Raw genomic sequence first — 23,958 nt, 5'->3', positions numbered from 1 at the left:
ACGTCGCTCCTAATTGTAATATATCTTACCCTTACAATGTAAAAGATGTATTTGTTGATAGAACTGAATCTATTCACACTCCAATCAAGAAAACCCAGATGCCAATATTCAAGAGACCATGCCCTAAAACAAAATCTAAATCAGACGGATGACCTCAAAAGTGACTACAGTCAGACAGACGTTCATATCTTGGCTGGTGCGCCAAGCTAACTTAAGCCATTTCCTTTGTCATGAAAACCCATGTCACCCATGGCCTCCATTTTGTCTGAACATGGCAAGATCGGAATGGCCAGCTATAAGTTGTTGGACTGTTTGAAGCAAATTGACCACCATAATGCTCCTCACTTTGATGTAAAGGTTTTTGAAGGAGCCGTCTTTATACACGTGTTGCCAAAAGGAAATTCGTCAGATCCTGAATCCTTACCCTGGACCCAGAGACAGTTTGAGAACTGCACAAGAATCGGTTTAGTTTGGGACTTGTACGAGGCAGGAAGGAACTAAAGGCGGCAACTGGGTGCACGAAGGAAAGTGTTCCAACAAACAAAGCTGCCAGTACACTTTCGTTCTCAAAGATTCAGAGAATACGGAGGAACTGTTCAGTCTACTGACTGAATAGGTGTCTGCATGTGACTACCTACCAGGACCCAGGGCCAGAAGGTATAGTTAACAAGTTACCTAAATTAACAGTGACTTGTCTAGCCCCGATCCTGTCAAAATTATTCAACTTGTTGCTTAAAAACAAAGCCGTTCCGTTAGTTTGGAAACAAGCATCAGTAACGCCAATTCACAAAAAAATACGATGTACATAGATGCCCAAACTATAGACCTGTAGCACTAAGTTGCTTAGCCAAACATTTTGAAAAGTATATATTCAAAAATGTGTTTAACTTCTTCAGAGAAAACGAGTTGGTGACTAATGCACCGTCGGGATTCATGCCAGGTGACTCCACGTCATATCAACTCAGCTGTCTATATAATTTTATTGCTAGGGCATTAGACAAAGGTACAGAAATTAGAGCTGTTAGTCATGTTACAATTTATAACAAAACAAATTTTCAGACTTTAAAAGAAGGAAGACGCCGCTTCAAATTGATAACATTTTGCAAAATCAAAAACGGTATTTTACCTGCATATCTCAACGATCTCACTCCAAATCAAGTCTCTGATAATAGCAATTATGACCTTAGAAATAGATCTGACATACAAACAATCAAATGTAGAACCCAGACCTATACAAAATCATTTCTTCCGGATACGATTACCTGATGAAGTAACTAATGTTCGCTCATTAAGAGAATTTGAATCCTTAATTAATTATTCTCAATTTGTGATAACTTCGACTTTAAATACGGCCATAGTTCATGCCAAATTTTCCACTGTCCCCTTAGGCGCGGCTGCAGTGACTTAAACGCTGATATGTTTAGACGACATGTATCAAAAATACCACACTGCACTTATGGATATCATTTTGAAGATACAATTCACTTTTTCTATACATGTAAAAAATACGATAATGTCAAAAACATTCTGTATTTCTATACACATGGGTATGATTCAAAAACAATATTACATGGCAATAGTTCAGTCAGCAGTTCTACAAACATGGCTATTCTTCAATCAGTTCACCATTCCATTGCCAAAAGCAAAAGATGTAGGTAGCTTAATTTTATGCATATAGTAATTGAAAACAGCATTATTTCTTTCCCAGACACCACTTGCTTCAGTGTATTGGCTTTATGTAATTCATTTGTGCATTTTGTATGTTTACGTTAAGCACTATCTTATATATAACAAGGGGCGGTCGGGGAGCCTAGTGGTTAAAGCGTTCGCTGGTCACGCCGAAGACCCGGGTTCGATTCCCGACATGGGTACAATGCGTGAAGCCCATTTCTTGTGTCCCCCGCCGTGATATTGCTGGAATACTACTAAAAGCGGCGTAAAACCATACTCACTCACTCATTTCTATATAACCAGCTGTTGTTAAGTAATTATATGGCGAGGCATTTACATAAGCAAGTTTTGCCTGTTCACCGATCCAAGTTTCTTTTGAGATAAAAACATGTTTAAACCAAACTTTAACGTGCAGACGGACATGCCCATATAGACGCGTCGGCTCAGCAATGAAATCACAGTCATTGCACATGACGAGGCACGTGTGTAAAATGTCAGAATACTCATCATAATGTCATGGTGATATCGGGTATGTCCACCTTGAGCATGAATGCACGCAAGAACACGTCGATCGGCCGATGACGTCAAACGTCGAATGACGTTGGGGGGAATGCGTTGCCATTCGGCAAGGAGGCTTTGTTCCAATTGCTGGCGGTTGACCAGAGCCACTTGGCAACTTCTAATTTGACGATCGAGGTGGTCCCATAAATGTTCAATGGGGTTCATGTCTGGTGAGTATGACGGCCATGGTAAAACCTGAATGTTCACGTTGTGAAGGAAGTTCTGCGTTTACCATGCCGTGTCTCTAGTTTGTTTCCTGGTCCACGGTCCCAAACCTTATAAAAAGCCTTACTTATAACACAAAAGACTGCCCTAACTTCCTTACCATCATCAACGGCTTTTAAAATTAAGTCATACAAGTTGATCAACTGGCACGTCGTTGAATCACCAGGAAGAGTTCTTAGAATTTTATTATCTCTAAGGAAGTTAAATACATTATTTAAATACACATTTTTCAGTGCTTTGGCTAAGCAGCTTGAAAGTTCGATAGGTCTGTAATTAGAACATTCGTTTTTACTATCCTTCTTATGAACAGGAGTTACAAGTTACAAGTTAGGGTCGATATGCCCTGATACCATAGGCTCGTAGTCTTCTGTACACAGGATATCCAATATCTCTGTTAAGCTATTAGTTTCATCGCAGCGATAGTAATACAGGCTATTTACGTGTATGCGTCAAACAGCGTTAAATTAGCAACTGGCATGTTGTCGTGCTGTAAAGTGATTGCTAGTGTCTCACTGCCTTGTGTAACAGGTATGGACGAGGGTCCGGTTATGTGTTGCTGTTGCCTAACATTGGGACACTAGGAACATTTTCATTCGACGTATACATTTCTGTAAGGTAAATATACATCTTCAGCATTGTTTCAGTCCTGGAGTATAAACAGTAGCCAAGAACAAGGCGTATTCCATGAGAATAATGTGATTTGCAATGTCTTGCATGATGTCTATTCTGTCACATATAACATCTAGTCCACAGCAGGGTGATAACAATGGGGCATTTTGGGAACATCTTGCAAAGAACCACAATTCTACAAACAACTTTTTTCCTATTTAAGTCTTCCGTCAAACTTGGATGTATTGATAGAATAGTCAAAACAGCCTTGCTTCACATAATCCAGAATTAAACGCGATCTTTGAACTATATTTTCAGAAACTACCTTTTTCCAATGTCCCTCTGCAAACGTGTTAACTGTCACTGATCAGGTGTAAGGCTTTCAAAACAAGGTCACGTTAGGTTACTTTCCTGGGAAGGACGAAATTCATGTTTCTTCAGACGAAAGTTGATCTATAAAACCACTAGCATTATGTTAGTTTATTATTCTCCATTGACGCTGACACAGATTTTAGAGGTCACATTCATCAAATGAATATGCTGTACAGCACCTGCAACCTGTCCAAAATCTATGTCAAACGGCTTTTTTGTAGGAAGCAGTCATTTTTAGTTTCACTGGTACAAAAACAGAAAAGATGATTGGTTTGTTGTATATCATCCTCAAGTGTTTGGCTATTGAATGATAAAAATAACAGTTCTGTGTTTTGTTTATTTGCGGTTATTTGGAGGACAAAAATCAATCGGCCTCGTTGTGCAATAGAAATGACGTTTTACACGCGGATGGGCACTTGTGATATATGAGGGGTCGTCTCCCTTACAGTTGACGAAAACTGACACGATTAAATAGAGATGACCACAGAGGATGAAGTTAGGTTATAAATAAGTCACTCGAGACTATGAGTCCCAAGGCTCGACAACTGTAAATACTAATTTCACCCGAAACATATAATTCCTAGTAGCCCGTTCGTTAGTATTAACTCTATATCTGCAAACAGGTGTGGTGTATGATCCTATTTGAGGGTCAGGTGAACTTCCTATTCAATGTGATTTTATGTGAAGTTCAAACTTTTCATTCAGTGAATAATAATGTGTATATAAAAGGCACTAAATCCATCCATTGAAACATACATAAAGAGCCATGTTACGACGTAAATTGTAATAAAAAGGTAAATTGTAATACTTGCAGTAAATTGTAATAATTTTGACGTAAATTGTAATAACAACGTAAATTGTAATAATATTTGACGTAAATTGTAATACGCATATTGTAATAAAAATTGACGTAAATTGTAATAATCTCTACTTGCGGTAAAATGTAATAAATTCTTACGTAAATTGTAATAACCTTACTACCGTAGTGTCCAAGACGCCAATTGACTAGAAATGATCTTTGTCAGTTGAGCTTGCGTTTCACATGTACAATTCGAGAAATACTGTATATGATGACAAACGTACAAAACTGTTAAGTTAGGGATGGTTGGTATAGGCTTTGTGGTACAATCGTTATTAAAGGGTGGTGTCAACATCGATAAATTTAAATGACTGAAAGATCCATCCTCGGGTTCAAAATGATGAGTTACACAACCATATATTCGACAAATAACTTAATTGTGACATATTGTTCAATACTCTTATAAGGCTATTCAAGATGTTTTTCGCATGACTTGCTTCAACAGTACTTTGACCAGTCCGACACGATTGAACGAGTGATGACGAAGGGTACAAACACATGCTGGTCAACCAGTGTGTCGATTTGCAGTGGAAACGCTATACTAGTTGATAAGGAGTGCATGATCCTTTTCTTGAAACAAACGAGGGAATTTAATCATATATATACAATTCATTTTATTTTGACGAAGAATTCAAATACAACAAATGAGTTGACAGATCCCGTGCATACACAAATAACATCCGGTATCTTCGGATAACTCTTGTACGGTTTCAAAGAGTATACGAATTATCATAAATTTCTTGCAATCAATTGCTGAAATATATCTGCTTGTATCCAAATAGAAAGGAATTGAAAATTTATAATGAAAATATGTTTGTCACTAAAGTAAATTTTCTCTTTGACCTTGAAACGTACTTGAAGATCATTAAACTCGACAATCGTTATGCTTTCAGGGGATTATTGTCCGTCACAAATTAGTGATAAAAAAGGAAAAACGTATTATCTACGAAGAATATACTTATGTCTTCGTTGGACATACTTTTATCTACGTAGAAGATACGTTTATCTAATGTATTTGCTACATTCTAACTCGTATATCTACAGGTTTGTGTTTCTATTTCATCTTTTAAAATATCTTACTTTGTTCATTTGTTACATTTTGTATAACCTTTAATTGCTCATATCAGCATTTTTCTCACATAGTAGTGTCACTCATCTTTCACTTGGAACTATATGTAGAAGTGTAGTCATAGATCTGATACCAATGACATATGGAGGTCGTATTTACTGGCATACATACATACATACATACATACATACATACATACATACATACATACATACATACATACATACATACATACATACATAAACACACCCACAAACACACACATACATACATACCTATGTGTGTATCTGTTTGTATGTATGTGTGTGTGTTTGTGTGTATATGTGTGTTTGTGTGTATGTACATGTATATGTGTGTGTGTGTATACTGATGAGGGCATTGTATCGGCGATAAATATAATTTGGTTTCTTAGTTAGTCACTATTCTTTTCATTGAAATGTTAAGAAGGTATGCTATAATTTCAATATTTTATTACAGTGCTTGATGTTAGCTGGAATTATTTTAATCCTCTTAAAACCTCAGAGAAGATTATCTTCTGAGGTAATTTTTGTCCGTATATAAGTCACAAATTAGTGTTAACTTATGAAAAACGTAATTATCTGTTTCGAAAATTATGTACCGCATTATACGTGAGGTACCAAATTTGGTATCACGGTTGCTTGGCGCAATCCACCGACGATTGCCGAGTTTAATGATCTTAGAATACTCTTCGTATAAGGTCAAAGAGAATATTTACGTTAGTGACAAAACCCTCATCATTATAGATTATCCATCCTTTCAATTTTGATCAAAACAGATATATTTCAGCAATAATTGATTGCAACAAATTTATTATACATTCTTATGCTCTTTGAAACTGAACAAGTCATGCCCGAAGATACCGGATATTATTTGTGTATACTTTGAATTATGATTTCGTACCGTTATCATGATGGATTCTGTTTTTGTTGTTGGGGCAAGGAGTTATTATCCAAGCGAAAGTTGTCAGTAAGTTGTTGTTAGTTCTTCATGACATATGAAAGGAATCAACACAGTTACATTTATTCATTTATTTCATTAAATATACTTCTTCCTATGAAAGGAAATATTTTATGTTATATTAATGATCCATATGTTAATCATACATTGCTACAAATATTGCATAAGTTAACATGGTTTGCATTTATTTATTATTATTTCTTTATCTGTGAGAAGTTCACAGAGATCGAGAATACACAATATCTAATAGTATATGCAATGTAGGTAAAGAATATCCACGCCCCTCTTTTGATATTAATAAAAACATTGTATATAATGTTATGTATTAAGTATTCTCCTTTCCCATGCATGGGGAATCTATGCTGCATTTGCTGACGACTGTTTTTTTTTTCCTTTGACATCTGTCGATCATTTGTTGTATTTGAATACTTCGTCAAAATATAATGTATAAATACGATTGAACTGTCTCGTTTGTTTCAAGGAAACGGTCATGTGCTCCTTATCAAATTAAGTAAACCTCCAATGCAAATCGACATAATTTCAGGGTCCGGTTGCACAGAGCTCTCTTCGGTAACTCGTAACTCAATGTTATTGCAATGGACTCCTAGCTAAGCTACTTTTGGATGATAAATCAAATAACATATTTGTCGAATAGACGAACCCGAGGATGGATCTTTCAGGTATAAATTTGTGTACATTTGCTAGAGTATCATTCTAACAATACAGACATGACACAAGCGGCACGTAAAATAATTGATAAAGGTAGTCCTTGCGGGTTCACATACCTACATGTACATCGCCCAGGACATTGTCATTATTTGCTTTACATCCTCCGAGCAACGTTAAAAAATTGAAACTTGAATAATAATAAATTGATATTATGTATATGAACATGTTTAAATCAGCTTGCACACAGACTACTGCAGAATGACATCATGTGTCATCAATTTGCTAGTGTAGTTTAGTTTAAACATTTTTTATTCACAGAACAAAATGAGAATTGTATTGGGGACAAGTTCTTGCAACTTAGTAAATCCCTCTCCGCATAAAATATGTACAAATATACAGTTGCAACATAAATAAATTTGCTTCAGTCAGTAAAAGTCAGACTTTCCACATTTACACATCGATATATTTGTGTAAGTTTGTTACGTTATAATTATTCTATTGTGTATATTACTACCTACTTTACCAATTGAAATATGATTCCATTAGGTTAAATATGAACAATTATGATGAAAATCGTCAATAGGATATGTTACAATTAAGTACAAAAAACACAGAATATTTCTCAAATAAATAAGAAAACTAAGTTCATTCTAGTAATTAATCCTCTTCTGGACAACCATAGAAATGAAATTCCAAAGCATTTATATATACATATAATTATACAACAATGTACGATAACCACCTCAATCCTTCCCCCACACCCATACTTTAATGACGATTGTACGATAAACCCTGTACCAACCCTGACAAGGATAGGTTCTAGTCATTTAGCGCCTTTGACACTAAACTTATAAGGTTATTACAATTTACGTAAAAAAGTTATTACATTTTACCGCAAGTAGAGATTATTACAATTTACGTCAATTCTTATTACAATTTGCGTATTACAATTTACGTCAAATTTTATTACAATTTACGTTGTAATTACAATTTACGTCAAAATTATTACAATTTGCTGCAAGTATTACAATTTACCTTTTTATTACAATTTACGTCGTATCAAGCCACATCAAAATGATAAACATATAGATTTCAAAGATATTTGCGAATGTAAAGTCAAAGAATAATTTTGTGAGTTAGCGTGAAATGAACTGAAAAGTATATGTGCAGCCCATCACTACCATTCTCATGTGTATAGCGCTTGAGATCTTTTTAGTCAAGCTATTGGCTTTTTGAAGAGATCAATTTTAAGCAGAGATTTGAAAGTGTTGAATGTTCATGACGCTTTAATGATGGTGCTGCTGCTTTGAAAGTTCTATTGCCGTAGGATATGAAATTTGTGTTTGGGGCAGAACTTTTTGAGCTCTGGAGTAACTTTAAGAGTTAAGTACTTTAGACAATAATATTGAGTTACATGGAAGTGACGCTGGCATAAAACTGAGCCGAGGGTATGAGTCGCTCAATGCAAGCATCGGTGACTTTTATCAATAGAAAACAAAGGCATTATTAAAGAATTACATCGGTCATAATTATGGTAATTTCAGTTTTATGAAGGAGCAACATTGAATCATATTATGTTTAGATTTGCTTGCCTCCCACACCCCTGTAACCTTTCTAAAAAGAGACGAGAATTGCATAGGCCAATAGTTGGGTAATACGATGACAACTTGTCTTCTCACATACGACCAAGGCAATATAGCTGCGAGGAGTCACGTGGGCCTCCAAGCTGTAGAGACATGCACAGGTCAGGTGTGGCAGTTATATAGCGACGTGCATGCACCTGAGTGTGTGTGCGTGCGTACATGCGTGCGTGCGTGAGTGTGGCTTGCTTAGTCCAGACTAATGATGATTGTGCTTGACTACTGAGATTCCATGCCGCAGTTTAACATGAATACCCCACTCATACACAGAATACTGACTCCGAGCCGACCAGTTCGGGTTTAGTCCCGTAATGCAGAGCACCAGTTGACCAACTGTTACGTCAACTTACCATGTCTTCTGAGTGTGTGTGTGTGTGTGTGTGTGTGCGTGCGTGCGTGCGTGCGTGCGTGCGTGTGTGTGTGTGTGTGTGTGTGTGTGTGTGTGTGTGTGTGTGTGTGTGTGTGTGTGTGTGTGTGTGTGTGTGTGTGTGAGATGGAGGGGGGAGGGTTGTGGTAGTGGTGGAATGAACCTGTCAAACCAAACGCCCTTACCGTGCACAAACCTGTAGAAAACTCTTACAGTGTAAAGTTGAAGATTAAATGAGACTGTCTTCTCCTCTAAGACATAACTTCAACGAGCCTATCAAGAAAGATGGACTTAGGACATAGTTGTCATTCTTGTGTGTGTGTGTGTGTGTGTGTGTGTGTGTGTGTGTGTGTGTGTGTGTGTGTGTGTGTGTGTGTGTGTGTGTGTGTGTGTGTGTGTGTGTTTGTTTGTGTGCGTGTGTGCGCGCGTGTGTGTGTGGGCTGTTTAACGCTGCAATATTCCAGTTATAAGACGTCTGTTTGTAAATAATCAATTTCGGATCCAACTAATCCAGTGACTGATACTAAGAGCAACCATTCACGCCAACAACGCGATCCATTCAATCATGAGTTGCCTCGCACGACAAGCTTGAGGTTGCGAGGGACCACTTCTAGCCCGCATTCATCTCCGATATACCAAATGAATATTGACAAACTGACTACGGATAATATCACAATCATTCCGTGACACTGCCATATTGATCATCATTTTAATTCGATATACATTGTTTTAATCTGTGTTTTTCTTCAAAATTAAAATGTGCGTCATTTTGAACATGTATACAAGCGGTAGCGAACACAGTATTATTGCATATTTTTAATTGATATTAAGGTTTGAATTAACAATACAGAAATCTGATTAACTTAGAAAATCTTATTGCTAATGATTGATTAAGAAACTATTTGTAACACGATCATCGGGTCGTTGATGGTCACTCGACTATGACACATTCGCTAACTCTTGTTGTGGAACAAAATAACCCAGTGCAGAGTTTTCAGAACTCACAACATGCATGTGGTAATGATCGTGCTTATCTAGTCTTGCCTATAATAAGTAGAACTATTAATCATGAGCCATGACCACGTGACATGGTCCTGCGTAATGGCCAGTACTTAGTCCGTAAATGGAATATACTCTGGTAACTTCAGATACCACAATCTCGTGCTAATTCCGACCACTGGAAGATATATTGACTTGCAAAAATGTTAGTTTAAATAATAAATTCTAGATTATATAAATTATAAGAACAAGTGTTCCTATAGAAGACGTCCTCGGACTGTCTGCTTATCTAGATTCGCCTATTATAGGGATAGAATGACTATACATCTATGGACATGTTATTCAGTACAGCCTTGGAGCAAGGCTAGAAGATATAGGATAACTGGATTTGGTTACAACTGAACACGTTCCTCTATGTGTACCAAAAAATATGACGACTAAATAAGATAGACGTTGATTACACAGAAGTCCACGTACAAAACAAATCGTCCAAAGCTATTAAATCGCGTATGCTTATCTTAATTATTAATATGCTTTTAATTGATACAGTTTGCTTATTTGTTCATCTTTGCTATTTAGAATAATTATGAAGACATATGATCCTGAGAGCTATAGTTTCATCCACCAGCAGCCAGTCTGATTGTAAACATATTAAAATGTTTGCAAAACAGTACATTAATTCATTTTGCTTCTTCACAAATGTGCCTAACTACGTCCTGATTTGGGAGGATGTGAGCGAGTGCTCGTATATGATATCTAAGACATCAATATTTAAGCTCCATTTCAGTGACCTGTACATAACTGAGGTATACCCATTCACAATAGTATGAACAACAATGAGTGTCCCTTATCTTAGGAGACGATTACTCACAATGAAACCTGTCACACATTGTGTAATACTATTATTTCTTGTATTTATCGTTACCGAAATTACATGTTTAGGTGCTTGCCAATTATTTTTCGTAAATATAAAAAGTAGCCACAATTTCTAATTGCGAGCGGCCGATGAAAGTCTTTACGTTACGCAACTCATCCTTCTTTGGATATTAGTTCCACTATGTATTTACATGTTAAGGTTTTCACCAACAAAAGTTATTGAATATTCAAAACAAATCAACAATGATCTTATATATCCGCACAAATGAAAAAATGAAATGTCCAAATCTTAATTATATGAAAAACAAAAATAACGCGAAGTTTGCTTGATAATTATTGAAGCAAACTAAACCGCAGATAATTAAAATAACATTTGTAAATGTAACCTCGACTGTGTATGCATTTATTTAACATTGTACACAATTGCCTATGTACCACTGCTGGTGGGTTTGTTGAAAAAGAATTACATGCATCTTGAATCTTGCATCTTGAATCTTGCATCTTGAATCTTGAAACGTGTATCTTTACGAGGAGCTGAGGACCCATTGTGATCCATAATAATGATTAGTTGTCAAATAGACTTATACATGTACCGCCTCCTTGCTGTAACATAACTGAACACGTTACAGGTAAGTCATACATAATCATAAAACAGAGTGTATGAAAATAGAGTTTGTTAATAAAGTATTACTTGAACATTAGGTTTTTGAAATTTCAAATCTTATGGTCTGTAATTGGAGCAAATATAACAGAGTTATTATAAAGAATCCTAACATGCCTCAACATTCTGATTTCATCGCTCTTCATTGGAAGGATTATCAATAATGGGATGGGCAATGAGTTCCAATATATGCCGATATGAGAGTATAAATTTCTGATGTAATAATAATAATAATAATAATAATAATAATAATAAAATGTCTAGCGGGCATCTACCTACTAGTCAGTTCTCCATGACATACTGACACCGTAGTCTGTCTCCTAGTCTGTCTTGCAGTCCATGAACCACATTACGTTCCCTTCCCTCCCCCCTTTCTGTAATAATAAAGCCTAAATGAAGCAAGTATAGGTTTCTTCAGGTTCAGGGTTTGGTATCATCTGCACGAAAACTTACTCACTTCAGGGGTCGGGTTACAGAGTAAACATATCAAACTGCCATGGCTAGTGTCGCCGTGGATCAGTTTACCCACGTCATGGTCCAGTGTCGCTCTGTTCCCCGGCGTTATTTCCGGCATCGCTCGGCAATCTCCGGCGGTAGCTATCTTACAGAGTCAGATCATTTTTGTGTTACAGAATTAGTGGCCCAACTATTTTTCATGTAATGACTGGACGTATGTTGTCTCTCATATGTTCGCTACCACATTCTTGTATTAAAAATGTTTTTTTTGTATTTATGATTTGCAACCTCCAGGCCCGAATGCGAAATGGGCACATCCGGAAGCTCTCGTATAATCTCCAACATCATCATCATCATATCATCAACCCTCCAGCCTTCGTAAAATCGTTCTCGATTGTCTCACTTCTTGAGTGGTCAGGTTCGAAACTCAGATTTCGTCAGTAAGTGGGTTCGGGACTATGTCGATCTATATTCTCACTTAGTCTGGTTGTACCGAACTAAACGTAGTTACTAGGGTTTTGTAATAGAGGTTTTAAATAGAGTAAATAGAGTTTTGCTTGTAATCCGTGGATAACCAACTTTCCCGTCGTTTCTAAACTCCTACTAACTAGTGTTTCTATTATACAGTTTATCTAGCAATATGTGGATAACCAACCTTCCCGTGATTAACTAACTATTTGGGAGCATTAGCATTTTCTTGTTCAGTCAAAGTGACAGAAACTTTAGTCGATTAAGACTAGTTTTGTAGTCAAAGTGACCACGCTTTAGGGATAGGCTCTCGGTGGTTATCTCCCCTTTGTTTACTGAACCTAGGTCACTCTTTAGAGTGTGGAGTTAATTAACTCAGGTGTGGATTGGTCGCAGAGTACAAGCAGCCACACACACACAGACACACAGACACAGACACACACACACACACACACACAGAGACACACACACAGACACACACACACACAGACACACACACACACAGACAAACACAGACACAGACACACACACACAGACACACACACACACACACACACACACACACACACACACACACACACACACACACGTGCATGCATGTCGCTACATAAGTGCAATAAACTTGGACGCGACGTTAAATCCTATCTCACCTCACCGTATCTTGTCAAAGTGTTGTTTTAGACACCTTCCTTTTTATAGCTGTTTGGCTAAAACTTGGTTGTATATTTGCGCTGATAGAATTAATTTGTGATCTGTGTGATCGCTGAGTGGATTTATTTGTAGTTGTCAACCATTAGTACAATTTGTAGATATTTAATAAACATGTGAACCCATTACCACGTTTTCTTTATCACTTTAATCTTTTTTTATGACACCCCTGATCATTGGAGTACAGCTCCGTGTACAGCCAAAACAATTCTGTTTCCGTTTTCCTGATCCTTTGCGAACACTTACGCGCTACGGTCGAGCCCAGGAATTCCAGCCTACTTCGGCAAGGGTGGAAACTGGACTTTTATAGTCAGTTAACTCTCTTGCCTCGGGAAGATGTGTAGAGGGCTGTTGGTGAAGAGGTCGATAACATCATAGCAGATACAGACGAATCATGATTTTGCCTCCGATTCGATTCACATGTTGTAGAAAACTTTGTTGGCGACGAAGGGAAACACTTTTACCATGATCGGTATTGGGCGGGGTGGGGGTAGTGGCATGGTGTGGGGCCGTATCTCACATGACAGACGAACTGATTTCAAATTGGCTATTGCGATTAGACATTTCACTGGCCAGACATATGTTGGCGATATTTTTGCGTTCTGTCGTTGTTCCATTTGCAAGAATTATCGGCTGAATTTTGAACTGCAAGAGAACAGTGCCAGGCCGCAACGTGCCCAGGTCGCCACATATCATCTCCAACAAGAAGAAATACGGACGCTGGACTGGCCCGCTAAATCATCTGTAAGGTTAGCTCTTTGGGTGGAATAGTGAGCAATACCATACGCAAGTTAATCAAGATGCTTGACACACCAGATATTGATCTACACGCCCGAAATTTATTTTACAGACATTTCTCGTCATTGCACCTTCACAATCATTTCATCAGTTCCCTTATTTTTGGTCGGTAGTATAAATATATAGTTTGGTAAAAGTATTATATTGCATGCCACAAAACAGCTTGTACATGGAAATCAAAAGTCCTTAATGTTCTGCTATCAACTGTCAATGGCTTTCCCCATACGGTTATAGTCTATAGCAAACTTAAGTGGCTAAGTGCTCAACAGCTTCAAGTGAAGTATTTCCACACTTGAACACACATTAAGATTTGTTGACAAAATGGTTTCAAAAATGGATGATTTTCGATTTTAATGGGTTAATATTCATTTTATTCTGCAGACACCAACAGCTGATCGTCCGAGGTTTCAGCTACGAGACCTACATCACCCGCGCAGGTTAAAACTGGTATATCTATAGATAATGCATTCAAAGAGGTTTGGTTGGTTGGTTGGTTTGTTGTTTAACGTCGCACTCAGCAATATTCCAGCTATATAACGGCGAGTAAATAATCGAGTCTGGACCAGACCGTCCAGTGATTGATATCATGAGCATCGATCCACGCAATTGGGATCGATGACATGCAACAACCAAGTCAGCGAGCCTGACCACTCGATCCCGCTATTCCCCTTTTACGACAAGCATAGTCGCCTTTTACAGCAAGCATGGGTTGCTGAAGACCTCCACGATTAGAACACTATAGGAAGTTAGCATTCAAAGAGAGGGGCGGTCGGGTAGCCTAGTGGTTAAAGCGTTCGTTCGTCACGCCGAAGACCCGGGTTCGATTCCCGACATGGGTACAATGTGTGAAGCCCATTTCTGGTGTCCCCCGCCGTGATATTGCTGGAATATTGCTAAAAGCGGCGTAAAACCATACTCACTCACTCACTAGCATTCAAAGAGCAAATCAGATCGCTGATGAATCTGTTGAATAGAACTTTGATGTACAAAGGCCGTTAATTCTCACACAGCACTGTATACGTGAAGTCTTACATAATGAGCCAACCGCTTGAATCATATTTCCGACAGTACAGATATTAAATATTTTCTCCCACAGTAATGATCGGTCAATGCAATCGTATGCGTTGTATTATTCAAATCACTGAAGGCAACACAAGTGTATCTCCCTAGTATGCTCTTTCTTGTTTCGATTAGAGATGTTAGGGTTGAGATGTACTCTGTTGTCCATCTCTTCGTTCTAAACCCATTCTGTTGATCGTATAGAAGCTGATGAAGTTCAAGATGTTCACTTCGCCTGTTATTTAAAACTACACAATGCAGTTTATACGTTGAACTTGCAAGGCTTATGTCTCTGGAAGACCGGATACCGTATGTCGTATATGGCAGATTTAGGAATGAGGTTAACAAAACCTTTGTCCACCTAAAAGTGGTTTCAGGTGAACAATTGACTTGCCTTTGCATGTGCTATTGACGATTGCCACCAGTGGGGCTGGAAACGCTCACCTGGTATCATCACTATTTGATAGTGATTCAAAAGCACATCCTCATGATATAGAAGGATTCGTACAATCGAAACTCAGCTTGAACATTCTGTGCAAGAAGGTGAGAGACACTCTTCATGTCTAAGAATCTCAAGTGGTAAACCACCATACCCTGTAGCTTTGCCTTTCTCAGACTGTAGGTAAGCATGTAGGATTACGTGATGCACCTCCTGAAGAGATATGTCTTCATTCATACTAGACTCATCCATGACTTCACTGCAGTAGTTTGCATCGTCAAAATGATTATTCTTGTTACAGTTTAAAAAACTAGAATATGTATATCTTCATGTCGCCAGAACAACTCTTTCATCTGACACTACTGATCCATCTTCAAGTATATCTTCCACGGGATTTCTTTTTCTCTTGTCATTCCCCACACAAACTTTCCCTATTGTTTCAAGAAATCACTAATTGCAGAATCACATTGATCTTCCAGCTACTGACGTGAGACCTGTTCGTGATTCCGCTCAGCTTGTTTAATAGTCTTGTCAAACAAAGACCATTTATGTATGTAAGACTTTAAAAAATCATTGGCGACAGAACACATCCCTGTCTTACACCAGGGCTAACATAAAAAAACATCAGTGCCCAGGTGTGTTGATACAAAAACTGAACTGTATGAAGCAATTTACCATACATTCCAAGTTGAAGTACTTTATTCTTCCCCGCCCTTAAGGCGGGGAAGTATACGGGAGAGGTTAAATTTGTAGCATGTAAGTCGACATGTTGGTTTCTTTGAAATTTCAAGCCACACAGTTACCGAAACGAAACATACAAATCATGTGAAATGTGCGTGAAATGTTGATGTTTATCTTTTCCAGCAATAAGAGATACTTCAAAATCTTCTTGCTATTCTGAGACTTAGTCACTTTTCGTAATGCTGATAACCCATGAAATTTGTTCATTTTGTTTTTAAAAGAGCTAAAAATGATCCCATTTCGCTAAAGTTAACCGGTCTATATTTTGTAAGAATAAACTATTGCGCATTGAGCGATTATCTCCTTTAGCTATAGGCGTAGTATAGAAGTGATAAATTCACGCACTGACCTTGCATTGCTGAACATCGTGCCTTATTCAAGCTGTATCACTGAGAGTGAGTGATTATCTCCCTTACCCGAACAGTTCAATTGCGCACTACCTTTGCAATGTATCGTATATTATTCAGGCAGCCATCGAGAAACGTTCCAGGAAGGAATTTAGGCCAAGCCTGTCACGCGCACTCAATTTTCACACTGCTTTTGCAACATATTTTTCAACACGATTAAATAACAGGCTTCTATAAAGTATGACTTTGTTCAATAAACAACACATGTAAAACAACGGGTTTGAAATGAGAATTTTTTTATTAGTTATCTTCATAATCACATGTATGGCGCTTGCTGTGCATAGTTGAGCACAGCATTGTTTTTAATACTTCATTGTATGTAATGTATGGTACATACTGTTTCATGCGGCGGTTTACGTTTCTGCATGGTTTATTGCTTTGACAAAAAAACAAAAAAAATTCCAGCAGAGATCATACACCCGTATATGTTCTTTGCTTCTGGATACATAGGACAGGTTGGTCTGTAGTTTGCAATTATTTTCCAAAAAGATAATACGGTTGCATGATATCTCCACGATGTTTGGGTTGAATATAGTAACATTCTTCTAAACAAATTTCAAATCTAAGCCGGAAGCAATCACAACACAAACCCAGTTAACCAAACGGAACCATACACAAGAGTGAGTGAGGTAGTTGGGTTTAACGCCGTCTTGAATAGTATTCCGTGTCAGCTTGATGTGGGAGGAAAATCTGAAGTGATGCATGGTTTTTGTTGTTGTTGTATATCTACAATTTTTAGTTTCTGATTACTTAAACGAATTTTTGAGAAAAGTGAACTATGGCCTTTGTTTTTACAATATGTAAGATAATTCTCAATATTTATAGATAACGTGACCAAACTGTATGTTCCTAACTAGCTGCTAGATAAATGGGAATCCATTAATGATTGCGTGAATGTTTACATTTGAACTGAAGTATATTTAGAGTGGATTCATTACATTTTTTTGTTTACTATTTTAAAAGTTTGCTTTATTTAACCCAACCAACATTTTGACCAGAAATATTGATATTTGCTGCAAAAACATGCTTTAGATTGACATTTGTTTTGTTATCTATATAGGATTTTTTTATTGGTACTAATAATGGGTATATATCAAGTTTTGCCTGACAGGCCCAGTTTTCTTGCCTAGGTTTTCTTTGTGCTGACCAATTAAAGACACTGTTTCTTTTATTGTGCTTTCCAAAGATAAGTACATTTATAACAACCAATTTGTACTGAACACAAATTCTCTCCTCCCACAGCTTACACCTATTTCCTCTGCACATAACATTATATTGCGGGGAGCTATTGATGCTCTGCAGCAATCTCTACTTGTAAGATACACAGTAGCCGTTCATTTTATCAATAGTTTTCATTGCATCAATAAAGCATGCATATGTAGAATGCCGAGAAGTAAATACAGAATAATTGGTTAAGAGCACTAAGTTTTGTCAGTAACCTTTGATCTGCTGTAACTAAAGTGGCGAAAGTATACATCCTTGTCAAAGTCCCGATCTAAAGTGCCACTGGAATTATTGTTACATGTTCGTAAAGGGCTGTTTTGTTAACACACAGTCGGAGGCTTTTAATAGTCAACAGTTACTTTCACAAGTATGGCAGCTTGCCAGGTGCGCGTCACCTTCATCCGGTTGGTAAGAGGGAGCGTGTTCATGCATAATGACAAGTCGTTGGTCGGCTCGGAGTCAGTATACTGAGTGGGGTATTCATGTTAAACTGCGACATGGTATCTCAGTGTGCTAGCACTATAAATCGGCATCAGTCCGGACCAGTACAAGCAGCCACACAAACACACGTGCATACACGTCGCTATATAAGTGCAATAATCTTGGACGCGACATTTCACCTCACCTCACCATTGCCCGTTCACCGTGCAATTGAGGTCCTATTGGGGTTACCAATTATTGTGTACCGGGTTATTTCAATCTTTATTTGTTGGATGATTTTTTGGTGTCATCAAAACTTGATCCTTAGCAAACCTTGATATCAACCTCATTAAAGTCAGATCTTAGTTCTCGCTATCGCTAAACACAGATCTGAGAACATCCCATTACGGGTCACGTCAGAACGATCTGCCATCTGACCAATCAAAGCGTCGCTTACCAGATCATGAAAGTGACAGTCGGAATGTGGTTTCTTATCATGCAACCTCGAAAACGTTTACACGGGGTATTCCGAACGACCCGTACGACTGATTCCGCCCAAATTATCGTCTGTCTCTCGCTTCCGTGGGATAAACATTTGAACGGAGGAGGCGTTGCACAGTACGTTGGAAGCACTGCCATACATCTCAGCCATATATTAGACATTCCGGAATGTTCGTTTGTTCAGTTTTCAAAATTAATCGAGAACTGTGTCAACATATTTTTCAGGCGTAGTCTGAATTGAAGTCGCCAGGTTGAAACGAGTGCCGTAAAGCTCGAGAAAGCCGCTTTCTAATTGGCTGATGTCATTTCAGTGGTCGGTCAAAGTGACGTGACCCGTAATGGGATGTCCTAAGATCTTTGTTTAGCGGCAGCGAGAACTTAGATCTGACATTAATGAGACTGACCTTGATATGTAAGTTGTAACGTTAAATATAAACCACTTTCAACTTCTCAATATGCTCTTCATTTCATTCCACTACTGTTTTGTGTCGTGCCACTTTCAATTATGCAACTTCAGTTGCATCCAACAATGTTATCAACACCATAACATTTTAAGTCACATCAAGGCTGTCATATTCACAGCCACCCCAGTGTCTACTCTCATGCGCCTATTAATAAGGTCAAATACCAGAAAGTCCAGGTCATTGGGGTTTGGCAACCTAAATAAACACTGATACCGTCAAGAAAATGAGATTGGCGGAGTGGTCATGTGACTCGTTCGATATCGCAAACGGAAAGAGATGACGAAACCTGCAACACTGATACCGCCGAGAAGATAAACTGACCAACAATAAGCACGTGACTCGTTCGTCATGGTGAAAGGAAAAAGATATGACATTTTACATTTTAAAACAATGTGAACGAACGCCGGACGAGCATATCTGACATGGACTAATTCATCCACATACAGCTGCAGGTAGGACACGATTTCGTTCTTGGATTTTATAAGCGAATATTGAGCCCAATAGGCAAGGTATCGCCATCGTGAGACCATGCGAGAAGCCGCCCCAAAGAACCCCTTATAGCGCTTAAATTTACAGGGAGCACCAGCCAATGGTCTGTTACAAGGCGCCTTCTATTTACAGGGGCACGGATGACCCAATAATCTCATTATAAGGCGCTCTACTTCACAGGGGACACGAATGCGCAAATGTTCTCATAATAAAGCGCTTTACTTTACGCTAGACGCTTAAAGCAGGAATATACAGGATATGTTATACAGCAGTTAATGTATATTAAATTGCATGTCTGACTGTTAGCAGTTCTGCGTTATGAAGTAGGACACGGCTGTATTTCCTCGTCCCATGACAACTGTAAAAGTCTATTAATATGTCCTGCTTTGTTATCTTCTTGTTGTATTGTCAATGTATTGTAAAATGTCATGCTGAAAGAATATACATGTAATATTATAGTATGTAATATGTTTGAATGTGTTGGATATTCTCTCCATCTATAAGTGAAGGCATGGGTGGCCAAGTCGTCTAAGGCGTCTCAATTGGCAGTGCAGAGTTGCGTCACTTGGCCCACCAGAAATCTATGATCCTGGTTCAAATCCTGGTTCACCCTGATTATGGTTTTAGGTTTGCTGGCATCATTCCCGTGCTCTTGGGTTTCATCAAGGTGGTAAAACGACTGAGAACTGCATTACGTAGGATTTTCCTCCCGCTTCAAGCTGGCATGTTGTGAAAAACCTGAATACAGTTCAAAGCGGCGCTGACGTATGCATGTAACCTTATTTCCTACATGTCTTTTCCAATGGTAACCAAATTCAACATTCCCATCACTTCATCTGTTTGTTGTATCTCTACACTGGTACTCACTGAAAGTGGAAAAGACATACATTGACTGAACTTTGTTTGGATTGTAATCTTGTTTAATACATATTCCAAGAAAGACTTGGTGAACACATTCAATCATAACTTCTTTAAGTGGCAACTAGAAGTTTGTATGATGAACAAGGGACATAGATCTATGGGTATACAGCTTCTTTATTACAATGACTGCGACGTTTCAATTCAATCATCATGGTCAAATGCAAACAAATATTTAAAATTAATGCAAGTTTAAACAAATCATTATGATTATTAATTGATGTACTCCTTACCTGGCGGTATAGCACCGACTACAATGCAAACAATATAAAATTAATACAAATTCACAATGTGATATTTATTTCACACACTTTGGGCAAAACCAGGAATCATCATCCAGTGGCATATCTACAATATCACCACATCTAACATGCCTCCACAAAGTGCAACAACTGCACTGGATGGATTCCCCATGTCGACTAAATGGCTCGTCGATGCACTATTGTCCACATATAGGGCAGAGAAACAGTAGTGTCCTCACGAAACGTTTGTCCCTCTTTGTCCGACTTGCACCCTCTCCCTTCTTCTGTTTTCCCTTGGAGCTTCTTCCCTTCGCTGCAACATTCAGCATCGCCACAGTGTGATTTTCGCTTTTCGGTGTCATAGGTACTGTCACTGTCTGGCAATACAAACTCCACCCAACCAGAATTGATCAATTTTGGCAAGCATATCTTCCCAATATACATTGTCAAATGGTACTCTGGCACATAAATGTCCATAAAATGTAAATATGTACACCCTATTCAGGATTCCCATGTGATCTTGTATCTGAGCATTATATATGTCTGTTTTAATACAGACCTCCCCATCATATAATTCTATAAAGTTCACATTTTCAACTGTGATATTCTGAGATTTGAAAGTTGCTGGGCATTTAATTTCACAAAGTCCCTTACCATAGCATTCACAATTGAGGGCTTGTCGAAATATATGTTTTATTGGGTAACATGACAATTCCAGTCAGACTAAGCTTTTTAAAGTATTTTGAATAAGTCATACAATCCGTAATAGTTGTTTTGTGTTGTGCTTTAGAGGTTGCATGATAAGAAAACATATTCCGCTAACAATGTAATATAACAATAAGAATATTTCATTTTTATTTTTTTTATTACGTGTTTGTATCGTTATCTATCGTGTAGTTGTCCGATTTTCGATCACGAACGTTGATATTACTTAATTTCGTTTATCCGACAAACTCGTTAATCCGACATAATCATATGCAACCAACCAAATCGGATTACGGGCCTTGACTGTTGAAGTTATCGAGGTATTTCTTTAATTCGGGCCCATGTAAGCTATACGCCGATGTGTTAAACACTCGTTTAAACCGCTGGTTAGAAACTAAGAACGTTCTTGCTGTTGAACTAAACGGATTTCGTTCTAAGCGATAATATTTAGTTTATTTTCCGTTATCAATAATAGAAAGATGTTTCATTGACGCGATGAAGGCTTCTGACAAAGTGAATCGTTCGTGTTCATGCTGTACAAGCAATGTATGATAACACCTGGTCACTTTTAAGTATAAATAAAGGCTTTACAGATCCGTTTCTAGTAATAAACTGCTGGAGTTAGACAAGGATGCGTGTTATCTCCGACATTGTTTTCGGTATTTATAAACGATCTCGCAGAGGAAATTGATAAACTTAAAAGTGGTATTCGGGTAGACGATAATACACGCGGACGACGTAGCTTTGATTGCTCCAGACGAAATGTCTTTACAGGGTATGTTAGACTGTGTCTCTCGCTGGGCAGCACAATGGCGTTTAAAATTAAATGTGAAAAAACCAAGGTTGTTCATTGCAGGCCTCCATCTGTTAAAAGATCGGAATTTATCTTTTCTATTGGCTCTTCTCACATTGAAATTATAAATGTTCATAAATATTCAGGATTTTGGCTTCATGAGCATTTGGATATTAATTATTCTGTTAAGGAATTGGCAAAATCAGCCAATAGGGCTCTTTGTGCTCATATCTGTAAATATAACTTAGTCGGTGGCATGTCATTTTCAGTTTTTAATAAACTGTATGATAATCTTGTTCAGCCTTTACTTTCGTACGGTTCGGCTATCTGGGGCTTCAAGCAATTCAGCTGTATTTATTCTGTTCAAAACGGAGCTGCTCGTTTCTTCCTTACGGTTAATAATAAAACTCCAAATTTATCAGTCCATGACGAAATGGGGTGGACGAGCCCACTTACAAAACAGCATATTGAAATCTTTCGTTTTTGGCGGCGAATTCGAGCGGTCGATCTCAATAGACTTCTTTGTTGGATTAGTAAATGGTCAACAAAATTCCGTAAATCCTGGGTAAAAACCGTTTTGTCTCAGCTTAATAGTTTAGATCTAACTGTCTCTGACAATATGAATTTAACCCAATCCGATTTTAACCGTTTAAAATATAAGTTATTAGCGTCAGATGAGCATAATTGGTATTCAGAATTGTGGAATGATAGAGGTTTACAAAATTGAATTAAGCTTCGTACTTATAGATTGTATCCTATCTTACATGTAATGAACGGGGACCATCGTAGTATCCTAAGCAAGTTACGCTGCGGCACATTACCCTTACAAGTTGAATTTGGTAGATTTGCTAAACCTATCACACCTTTACAGGATAGAAATTATGTAATAATAACGCTGCAGATGATGAGATACATTTTCACATTAATTGTCCATTTTATTCTGACTAAAGATATGATTTATGGTTGAGAATTATAAAGTCTGATCCTATATTTGTTTCATTCTCTCCTGTGAACCAGACAGTGTTCTTAATGAACTGTAACACGTATATAAAACCTCTTGCCGCACTTATTAAAAAAATGTTTGCACGTAGGGAACATTTCACTATTTGAAATTGTAATCCTTTTTTATTGGGTTTCGCAATCCTGTAAGTTATAATTCTATTATATGAATAATGTTTTTCATTGTTTATTGTGCCTCGTAGGCCTTTTATGGCCTGATATTGTATTATTTTATACAAGTTTTTTTATGTCTAATGTGTACACATACAACATGTGGCCATAAATAATCTATTTTCTTCTTGTTCTGTATAATCACGCAGTAAAGCTCGTAAATACGTCCAGTTTCAAAGAAAGCGAAGCCGTCTATGATGATAAATGACCCAGTGACAACAATGACAGGCGAAGTCCTTGTAGGCGCGCCCATCGTCGCCTTTTTTCATTTACACTGAGATGGTGGAACTACGGACAACCGTGTATGGGTGTAAGTATTAACTACATATAACAGGATCGGGTGGTTAGGCTCGCTGACTTGTTGATGCATGTCATCGTATCCCAATCGACGATCATAATG

The 23,958-nt window shown here is 37.8% G+C and overlaps 1 protein-coding gene across 3 annotated transcripts in view; it reads left to right on the top strand.

The window, feature by feature from the left end:
* The first annotated feature begins 2,961 nt into the window (after positions 1 to 2,961).
* LOC124119416 (glycoprotein 3-alpha-L-fucosyltransferase A-like) overlaps positions 2,962 to 23,958 on the top strand; it is a 48,205-nt gene continuing 27,208 nt past the window's right edge. Inside the window, exons 1-2 of one of the 3 annotated variants that reach the window (XM_046481932.2) lie at positions 19,508 to 19,693; positions 23,708 to 23,868. The gene's annotated coding sequence lies outside the window, so the exon portion shown is untranslated. Of the gene's footprint in view, positions 3,073 to 19,507; positions 19,694 to 23,707; positions 23,869 to 23,958 lie in introns of those variants that run through there. The other 2 variants (XM_048402897.1, XM_046481917.2) reach the window with 2 other exon arrangements.

This window comes from Haliotis rufescens, unplaced genomic scaffold, assembly GCF_023055435.1.
Source record: "Haliotis rufescens isolate VD_foot unplaced genomic scaffold, xgHalRufe1.0.p SCAF_3, whole genome shotgun sequence".
NCBI lineage: Eukaryota > Metazoa > Mollusca > Gastropoda > Lepetellida > Haliotidae > Haliotis > Haliotis rufescens.
The sequence above is the reverse complement of the archived record's forward strand: the minus strand, read 5'-3'. Positions and strand labels throughout refer to the sequence as shown.